Raw genomic sequence first — 9576 nt, forward strand, 5'->3', positions numbered from 1 at the left:
GTCTGCCTGAGCAAGATGGCTGCTGCTGTATGGGGGATGAGTTAGCGCCGGAATCCTGATGGCTACTCTCTCAGTTATCTCCCCAAAACCTCCTTCCCCAGTTTCTCCTCAGGCATCTCTAACCCACTCTGTCCCTGCCTTTGCTGGAGACTAGGGTAAGTGGCTGCAAATAAAAATTTATACATTGGCCCTTTAAATGGTTCTTTGTGATCTTCAGCTGCCTGTCTCTGGCAGAGAACAACCCTGCCGCTTTTCATAGCTGATTGTTATATGTGTACTTTTTGGGCTCTGGTGCTGTAGTCTGGAGATCCCTGGTTATGGTTTAGACCCATTTCATCTCAGGGGGATTCAGCTGTCTGTTTCAATGTCCTTCCGGTGCTGCCGCCATGGGTACCCCACCCACCTCCTCGAGTGTCTACTGCACTCCTTACCAGTTAGGTTGTGCTAAAGCTGATTCTTCTGTCTGTCCAAGGTTATAAGACTCCTCTCTTGCTATTTTCAGTTGTTTGTTCCTAGTGATTTCTCCACAATTTAGTTGTAATTCCAGATTGACCCTGGGAGGAGGTCACTGTGACTTCTGCTCACTCCTCTGCCATCTTGATTCTCTTGGATTTCAGATAAATTTTAATGTATTTGTATAACTATGTCCCATGCTATCTGCAACCCTGTGGAAGTTCAGAGTAGGAGATTTAACCTAGTATAAGGAGATGAGAAGAGGCTTCCTGGAAGAAGAGACATTTAAAATGAGACCAAAATGTTTATGTATCAAGTTCTTATCAGTGGTATTGCTAAGTAGGGTTCAATTCTTTCTGCAAAATGCCTTCTGCCAATTCTTGGGATATGGCCACTATCTCTTTCCAGGGTGTTGTTCCCACAGCATGAAGAGGGGAATGTCTTTCAAAGTCTTCATGTAAAAAGAATAACTTTCAAATTTTGGAGTCTAGGTTGAAAATTCTTTGTCCTCATTTGACAGAAAATGGCTTCCATGTTACCTACTGTTAAGTTTCTAGATTATAATGACTTCCTTGGTTTTAAGGTTTTACCTCTTGTGTCCATACCCATTTAGGCCACACAGCCCATTTATTGGTGGTATAATTTTCAAAATGGATTATTTATATATATTCCCCAAATCCATGACTTTTTTAATTTTTTAAAAAGAACTTTTTCTTCAATATGCCAGAAATGCTATCCCACTCTTTCCCTTGCCTGAGTCTCTCCTGTCCTTCTCTTTCTTCCCATGCTATTTTTGACTGAAGCACATTGTAAGAGTGCCAGATGTTTCTGGGGAAAACAGCAAACAAACCCTTACTAATTCTCAATAAGTGGTACTAAAAATACCAGAATATACTTTGGTATTTTTAGTGAATATATTATTTTAATCAACCCATTTATAAGCATTTAAACTTGTTACCACTAAATGAGTTGGGCAAGATGTTTAAGTGGTAATATCAATCCTTTTGACCAAACTTGTCATTGTCACTTGCAGAGAAAAATAACTGCTTATTTTTCTAGGTAATTTAGTCACAGGCGAAAAAACAAAAACCAAAAAAAAAAAAAAACAATACCTCTTTCGACTCTTTTTTAGTCTGACCTCCAACAAGGTCAAGAGACATCTCAAGAAGGTATGTGTACAACTGCAGATAATCACATGCCTGGCTGCCCTCAGCTCATTTGCCTTTTCCAAGGGTGGAGGACCATTCCTTCCAGGAGCCATAAGATCTATCTAAACAGCACTGTCCATGTGCAGTGGGCACATTCTGGAAAACTCTTTTTTAAAAAACGATATGTTTATTAATTTTAGAGAGAGAGGAAGGGGGAGGGAGAGAGAGAGAGAAACATCGAGGTAAGAGAGAAACATCAATTGATTGACTCCCATACACACTCAACTGGGGTTTGTACCCACAGCCTAGATATAGGTATATGCCTGATTGGAGATCGAATCCATAACCTTTTAGTGTAAGGGATGATGCTCCAACCAACTGAACCACACCAGCCAGGGCACATTCTGGAACATCTTGATGGCTTACAATGAGTCCTTTAACCAGTCCTTCATCTGTGGTAGAATTGTGTACAACATTGTCCAGCCCTTGGCCACAGTGATTGGGCCGGGGATATGCCATTGACTCAAGCTATGCAGATTCCCTTCCAGGGAATTTGGAGTGAGGATGAGAGGAGAAAGAATAAGTCTTTCTATGTGGCTGGATCTGTAAAAATAAATTTGGGAACTGTGACCGCTGTCTGCCATCTGCTATATATCTTGAATAACTGAGAAAGCCAGATGCTGAGGAAAACAATGAAGTGAGAAATACGGGGGGGGGGGGGGGGGGGGGGGGCAAAATAGAATTTATTTATTAAAAATTATGTATTTATTCATACATGTTTAAACTTCAGACACCTTCAAAGTACTCTCCTTTTTTTTTTTGCTCATTAGAACTAAGAATCAAGAAGGTTTTCTTTCCACACCATTTTTATTTTTAAAAATGTTTTATTGTTTATGCTACTCCAGTTGTCCCATTTTTTTCCCTTTGCCCCCCTCCACCCAGCCCACTCCCACTTCTATACTCAATCCCCTCACCATTGTCCATGTCCATGGGTCTTTCATATATTTTCTTGGAATAATACCTTCACCTTCTTTCAGTCAATCCCCATCTCCCTCCTCCTTTTACAGCTGTTAGTCTATTTCATGATTCCATGCTTCTGGTTCTATTTTGCTTATTATTTTGTTCATTATATTCCTCTTATAAGTGAGATCATGTGATATTTGTCTTTCACTGAAAGGCTTATTTCACTTAGCATAATGGTCTCCAGTTCCATTCATGCTGTCATAAAAGGCAGGGATTTCTTCTTTTTTTCTGTTGCATAGTATTCCATTGTATAGATGTACCACAGTTTTTTATTCATTCATCTACTGATGGGCACTTAAGCTGTTTCCAAATCTTGGCTATTGTGAATAGCACTGCTGTGAACATAGGGGTACATAAATTCTTTTGAATTTGTGTTTTGGGATTCTTAGAGCATATTCTCAGCAGTGGAATAACAGGGTCAAAAGGCAGTTCCATTTTTAATTTTTTGAGGTAACTCCATACTGTTTTCGATAGTGGCTGCACCAGTCTGTATTCCCACCAACAGTGCACTAGGGCTCCCTTTTCTCCGCATCCTCACCAGCACTTGTTTTGAGATTTATTACTGATAGCTATTTTGGCAGATATGAGGTAATATCTCATTGTGGTTTTAATTTGCATCTCTCTGATAGATAGTGAGGTTCAGCATCATTTCATATGTCTATGGGCCCTCTGAATGTCCTCCTTGGAGAAGTGTCTATTCAGGCCTTTTGCCCATTTTTAAATTGGATTGTTTGTCTTTCTGGTGTTGAGTCTTATGAGTTCTATATATATTTTGGAGATTAAACCCTTGTCTCATGTATCATTGGCAGATATGTTCTCCCATATAGTTAATTCCCTTTTCATTTTGATATTGGTTTCTTTAACTGTGCAGAAGCTTTTTAATTTGATGTAGTCCCATTTGTTTATTTTTTTCTCTATTTCCCTTGCCCTAGTAGATATATTGGCAAAAATATTGCTATGTGAGATATCTGAAATTTTAATACCTATGTTTTCCTGTAGGATTTTCATAGTATCATGGCTTATATTTAAGTACTTTATTCATTTGAGTTTGTTCTGGTGTATGGCATATGTTGGTGGTCTAGTTTCCTTTTTTTCGCATGTATCAGTCCTGTTCTCCCAACACCATTTATTAAAGAGACTGTCTTTATTCATTGTATGCTCATGCCCCCTTTGTCAAATATTAATTGACCATAAAGACAAGGGTTTATTTCTAGGCCCTCTATTCTGATCCATTGATCTGTATGTCTGTTCTTTCACCAGTACCAGGCTGTTTTGAGGCCAGTGACCTTATAATATAGTTTGATATCAGGTATTGTGATCCCTCCACACTTTGTTCTTCTTTCTCAAGGTTGCTGAGACTATTCAGGGTCTTTTATCATTCCATATAAATTTTTGTAATATTTGTCCTAGATCTGTGGAATAGGCAATTGATATTTTAATAAGAATTGCATTGAATCTATAGATTGCTTTGAGTAGTATGGACATTTTAATGATGTTAATTCTGCCATTCCATGAACAGGGTACATACTTCCATTTATTTGTATCTTCCTCAGTTTCTTTTTTTAATGTTCTATAGTTTTTCAACTACAAGTCTTTTACCTCCTTGGTTAAATTTATTCCTAGGTACTTTTTTTGTTGTTGCTATAGTAAATGGGATTTTCTTCTTAGTTTCTCTTTGTGATAGTTCATTGTTGGTATACAAAAATGCCATCAATCTCTGAATATTGACTTTGTATCTCACTACTTCGCCTAATTCACTTATCAGGTTGAGTAGTGTTTTTGTGGAGCCTATAGGGTTTTTTATGTACATTATCATGTTGCCTGTGAATAATGACAGTTGTACTTCCTCCTTTCCAATTTGGATGCCTTTTATTTCTTCTTCTTTTCTGATCACTGTGGCTAGGCCTCCCAGTACTATGTTGAATAAGAGTGATGAAAGTGGACAAGCTTGCCTTGTTCCTGATCTTAAGGGAAATATTTTTAGTCGTTGCCCATTAGGTATGATGTTGGCAATAGGTTTTTCATATATAGCCTTTCGTATGTTGAGGTATGTTCCCTCTACTCCCACTTTGCTGAATGTTTTTTATCATAAATGGGTACTGGATTTTATTGAATGCTTTTTCTGCATATATTGATATGATTGTGTGATTTTTGTCTTTCATTTTGTTTATGTGATGCATCATGTTTATTGATTTGCAAATATTGTACTATCCTTGTATCCCTGGAATAAATCCCACTTGATCATGGTGTAGATATTTTATGTGTATTGTTGGATCTGGTTTGCTAGTGTTGTGTTGAGGATTAGCATCTATGTTCATCAGAGATATTAGCCTGTATTTCTTTCTTGTGTCTTTGCCTGGTTTGGGGATTAGGATAATACTGGCCTTGTAAAATGGGATTGAGAGTCTTCCCTCTACTTGAATATTTTGGAATAGTTTGAGAAGGATAGGTGTTAGTTCTTTGAAAATTTGGTAAAATTCACCTGTGGTCCAGGGCTTTTGTGTACCAGGAGTTTTTTTTTTTTTTTTTTTTTTTTTTATTACTGCTTCAATTTCTCTGGTTCAATTTCTCTATTGGTCTATTCAGGTTTTTTGCTTCTTTCAGATTCAGTTTTGGAAGATTGTATGTTTCTAGAAATTTATCCATTTCACCCAGGTTGTCCAATTTATTGGCATATAGTTGTTTATAGTAATTCCTTACAATCCTTTGTACTTCTTGTTACTTCCCCTCCTTCATTTCTGATTTTATTTATTTGGGCCCTCTCTTTTTTCTTGATGAGTCTGGTTAAGGGTTTGTTGATTATGTATACCTTTTCAAAGAACCAGCTCCTGGATTTATTAATCCTTTCAATTGATATTTTAGTTTCTGTGTCATTCAATTCTGCTCTGATCTTTTATTTCCTTCCTCTGACTCCCTCTGGGCTTTGTTTGTTGTTGTTCCTCTAGTTCTTTTAGGTGTAGGTTAGGTGGTTTATTTGAGATTTTTCTGTCTTCTTTAGGTAGGCCTGTAATGCTATGAACTTCCCTCTCAGGACTGCTTTCATTGTGTCTTATAGGTTTTGGGATGCTATGTGTTCATTTTCATTTGTTTTCAGATACTTTTTGATTTCTTCCTTGATCTCATTGTTAACCCGTTCGTTATTTAATAACACATTATTCAACCTCCATATATTTGGATGTTTCTGAGTTCTTTTCTTGAGGTTAATTTCTAGTTTCAAGCCATTGTGATCTGAGAAGATGCTTGATATGATTTCAATTTTCTTGAATTTGTTAAGGCTTATTTCATGTCCTGCCTTGTGGTCTATCTTTGAAAATGATCCACGTGCATTTGAGAAGAATGTATATTTTGCTTCGTTGGGGGAGGGTAAAATGTTCTGTAAATATCGATTAAGTCCATTTCGTCTAGTGTGTTGTTTAATGCCACTGTATCCTTATTGATTTTTTAATCTGAAAGATCTGTCTATTGTTGACATTGGAGTGTTAAAATCCTCTGCAATGACTGTATTGCTGTTGATCTCTTTCTTAATGTCCTCCAATGTTCAGGACCACTTTGAGTATTGGGAACTATAGTCCCATGCATGAATGCATTATATATGCTGAAGCTTGCTCTGCTTCACATTGTTCTGATAAGGAAAAACCAGGTGTTTTACTTCACCAAAAGGAGATAATTTCGGAGCCCTGAAAACTGTGCCTTAATGAGCATCGGCATCAACTTGTCTGGCAGACCTTGGTTTAAGACAAACCTCTGAATTTCTTCAATTTATTATCTAAAGCCTTTTTGATGTTGATTGATAGGCTTTGAATGTATGCTGTATACCCCCGTGCATATCATTCTCAATAAAAGCCACTTCAAGAGAAGGGGTCAGGGCATTCTCCACTAGAGAGAATCCCCACCCTCTTTTCCTCGCAGATCTAGACTGTCTGGAACGACTTATTTCCCCATCAGCGGCAGCTTGGGGGGACTCTGTGGGAAACGGGGTACACCCCATAATCTGGCATCTGAACAGGGACTGAAGCCACGAGCCATCGTCACAGACCGCACACGTACTGGACGGGAGTTTCAGTGCCTTTCATCCCCAGTAAGGGACCCACAGGCACCATCACTTGTTGGTTAGGCCATGGGTATGCGAAGATGAGGGAAAAGAGGGATTACTTTTAGGGCCACGTCTTGGGCCCATTCAGTTTCTGCCCTGCTTTCTCTCTGCCTTATGTAGCATTGAGCAACTCCATTTACATCTGAATACCTTTTGCCTAACTATGCTTTTTAGTTCAAATTTGCCTCATTCATAAATCTTTTTCCTCTGTTCTCTGACTTCTCTATTTACATCTCTACCACTCTCACATCTATCTGCTTTACAAAGTAATTGCTGTATTTATTTTCGAGTGGAGCAGCTATCTAATCCCCTGAAATCATGCCTTTGATCAGCGAAGGAAGCAAAATTTTAGCCATGAGTGGAAAGTGTTGGTTTTTCCAGGTTTTTCTTTCTTAACTATGCCTGTTCTTCACTCAGATTTGCTTCATTTATATGTTTCCCCCTCTTCATTTCATAATATGCTTCTTAGGGAAAATGTTTGGCAACCTAATTAGACTTAAGTTTTAAGAGATTTATACTTATTTTAGAATGTTGGGTAAGTACATTGCAGGAGGTTCAAGTAAGTCATAGATGGTCTGTGCAAGTTGAAGAAGGATCGTGAAGAAAGGAAAAAGAAGAAATTAGAGAAAGGGAAGGGAAGGAAAGGAAAGGAAGAAGAAGGAATTAAGAAGGTGAAGGGTTGTGAAGGAGAAAGGTAAGATGGAGTAAAGGAAAGAGATATATGCCACATCCATGTGTAGCATGGGAAGGAAGGACATTAGAAGTAGAAAATGAATAAAGGAAAAGTAAACATATAAGTCTTTAGAATGCTGTAAAATTCTTGATCTTGGTGCTACTAGGTCCTGAGAACAATAGGGTAATTAACTCATTACTCAAAACAGCAGGATGGATGCCTGCCTCTCCAATGCTGCAGGAAAAAAGTGACACTTTTTAAATTGAGGCATTTTTCAGCTGTGCCTGAGGCCTGAACCTGTGACCTCTGCTTACTTCCCAGCTCACTTCTCCCTGGTATTTTTAAGGACAAGGATTTTCCTTCGCACTTTATATCTTTCTCCATACCTGATCCCTCCAGAATTTGACATTCTATAGAAGTGAGTAATGACATAGGGTTTCTATGCACAAAATCAATTAAGACTAGTTGCTAATAGTAGTTTTGTCAGCCAAGACTTTGACTGGAATGTCATGCCTGAAGGAGGCATGCCTGAGCTCTAGTTATCACTAGAAAGAATTGAGGAACTAGGATTGAATTTCAAAGCTAATAAAAGCCCGCTAGAAAAAGACTGATACCTTGACTAATTATTTGGTTCATAGCAGTCTTCCCAGGGAAGGAATGAAGGTTGCTTTCCTAAAAGATGATTAGGAGGAACGTTAAAGCACAATGGAAACCTCAAGGACTCTAGAGAAGCAGGTGTGTGGCTCAGCTTCTGTGTCCTAAAGGATGAACTAAAGAGCCAATCTAAAAGTTCCTTATGTAAATTCCAGCAAAACAGACTTAAAGATCATATGTGATCAGGTACTGCTCTTGTTGTGTTTATGCAAACAAATAGGCAAAGTTAAAACTGGACTTAATGCAGTCCTTTTAATGACTATGAGGGTGATTTTAGGAAGAAAAATTGTGATTCAAGGAAAATCACAATACTCAGTAGTAGACATTAGACTAAGGAAGCTCACTGTCTTCAAAGTTTGTTTCCATTTGGAAGCTGAAACAAGGTTTTTAACAGCATCACAAATGCTCAATTTACAAGCAAGAAGTATCTATCGATTTCCACTATTAAATGTCATGCCTGCAAAGGCCTTGCAACTGAATGTCTTCCCAAAATACAGTTGCACAGACTCAGAGACTGGTTTGTAGGATGTTGTGTAAATTAACCATTTTGCACATGTTTACTCATTTCAGGTTTGTCTACTCACCTGACAAGTCCCTACATCTATCCATGCAGGGGACCAAGTCTTATTAAAGGCCTAAAAGACTCAAGGCCCTGAACAGCAGCTGGCTGAACAATGGACTGGTCCCTATGACGCCTTATTGACAACTCGTTCTTCCTGAAAGCTGATGGGAATCAAGCCCTGAATCCACCACACAGCACTGTTATCAATTATACTACTAATATTACTATTTGAACCCATCAGAGACCTCAAACTCCTCTTCAAAAAACAAAAACCTATTACAGATAAGTAACATAATAATTGAACCTGAATGTAATAATCTTTTTCATATTTCTAACGCTCTTTCTACCTGCCTGTCAGTATGCTGAGCCTCCTCCCCAGAAAGGCATTTCTCTGTCCTATTGGATTTAACCCTTATTAGATAAGATCTGAAGTCCTCCATTCTACTAATCTTCTTGACAGATTTGCCACCTGTATGATGCAGCAATCACTACTGGCACCTGGGACCTCAGCACCTGGGACCTCAGACTCTGGACATCTATCACAGGCCAATGGAAGAACACTTTCCTCCATCTCCTCTGACTGACATACAGCATCCCTGACAGTCTCAGAAATTCTTCACCAACTCCCAGATAGAATAGGGTAAGAGTTTCATGACTCTCAATAGGCAGGGTCTACTGACCCACCCAAGCCTGAAACAGCTACAGAAGACGGACCTTCACCCAACCCAAAAAGGGAATTAGGGAACTTCTCTGAGAACCGTCTCTCAAGGAGAAATGAGGCAGAAGATAGCATAGGAAGAGCTCTGAGACTGCACTGCTGTTACTGGCCAGTGTCTAGCATCCTAGTTGACAGGCAACGCCTTTTATCACTTAGGTGGAATGAATAGTAAAGCAAGGCAGGGAGGGGAAGAGAGACATGTCTCACCCACTAGCTTAGCAGTCCTGAGCCTAGTCCAAAAATACTGCCAGG

Source organism: Pteronotus mesoamericanus, unplaced genomic scaffold, assembly GCF_021234165.1.
Source record: "Pteronotus mesoamericanus isolate MK-2021 breed Mesoamerican mustached bat unplaced genomic scaffold, CSHL_Meso_final scaffold_31, whole genome shotgun sequence".
Classification (NCBI taxonomy): Eukaryota; Metazoa; Chordata; class Mammalia; order Chiroptera; family Mormoopidae; genus Pteronotus; species Pteronotus mesoamericanus.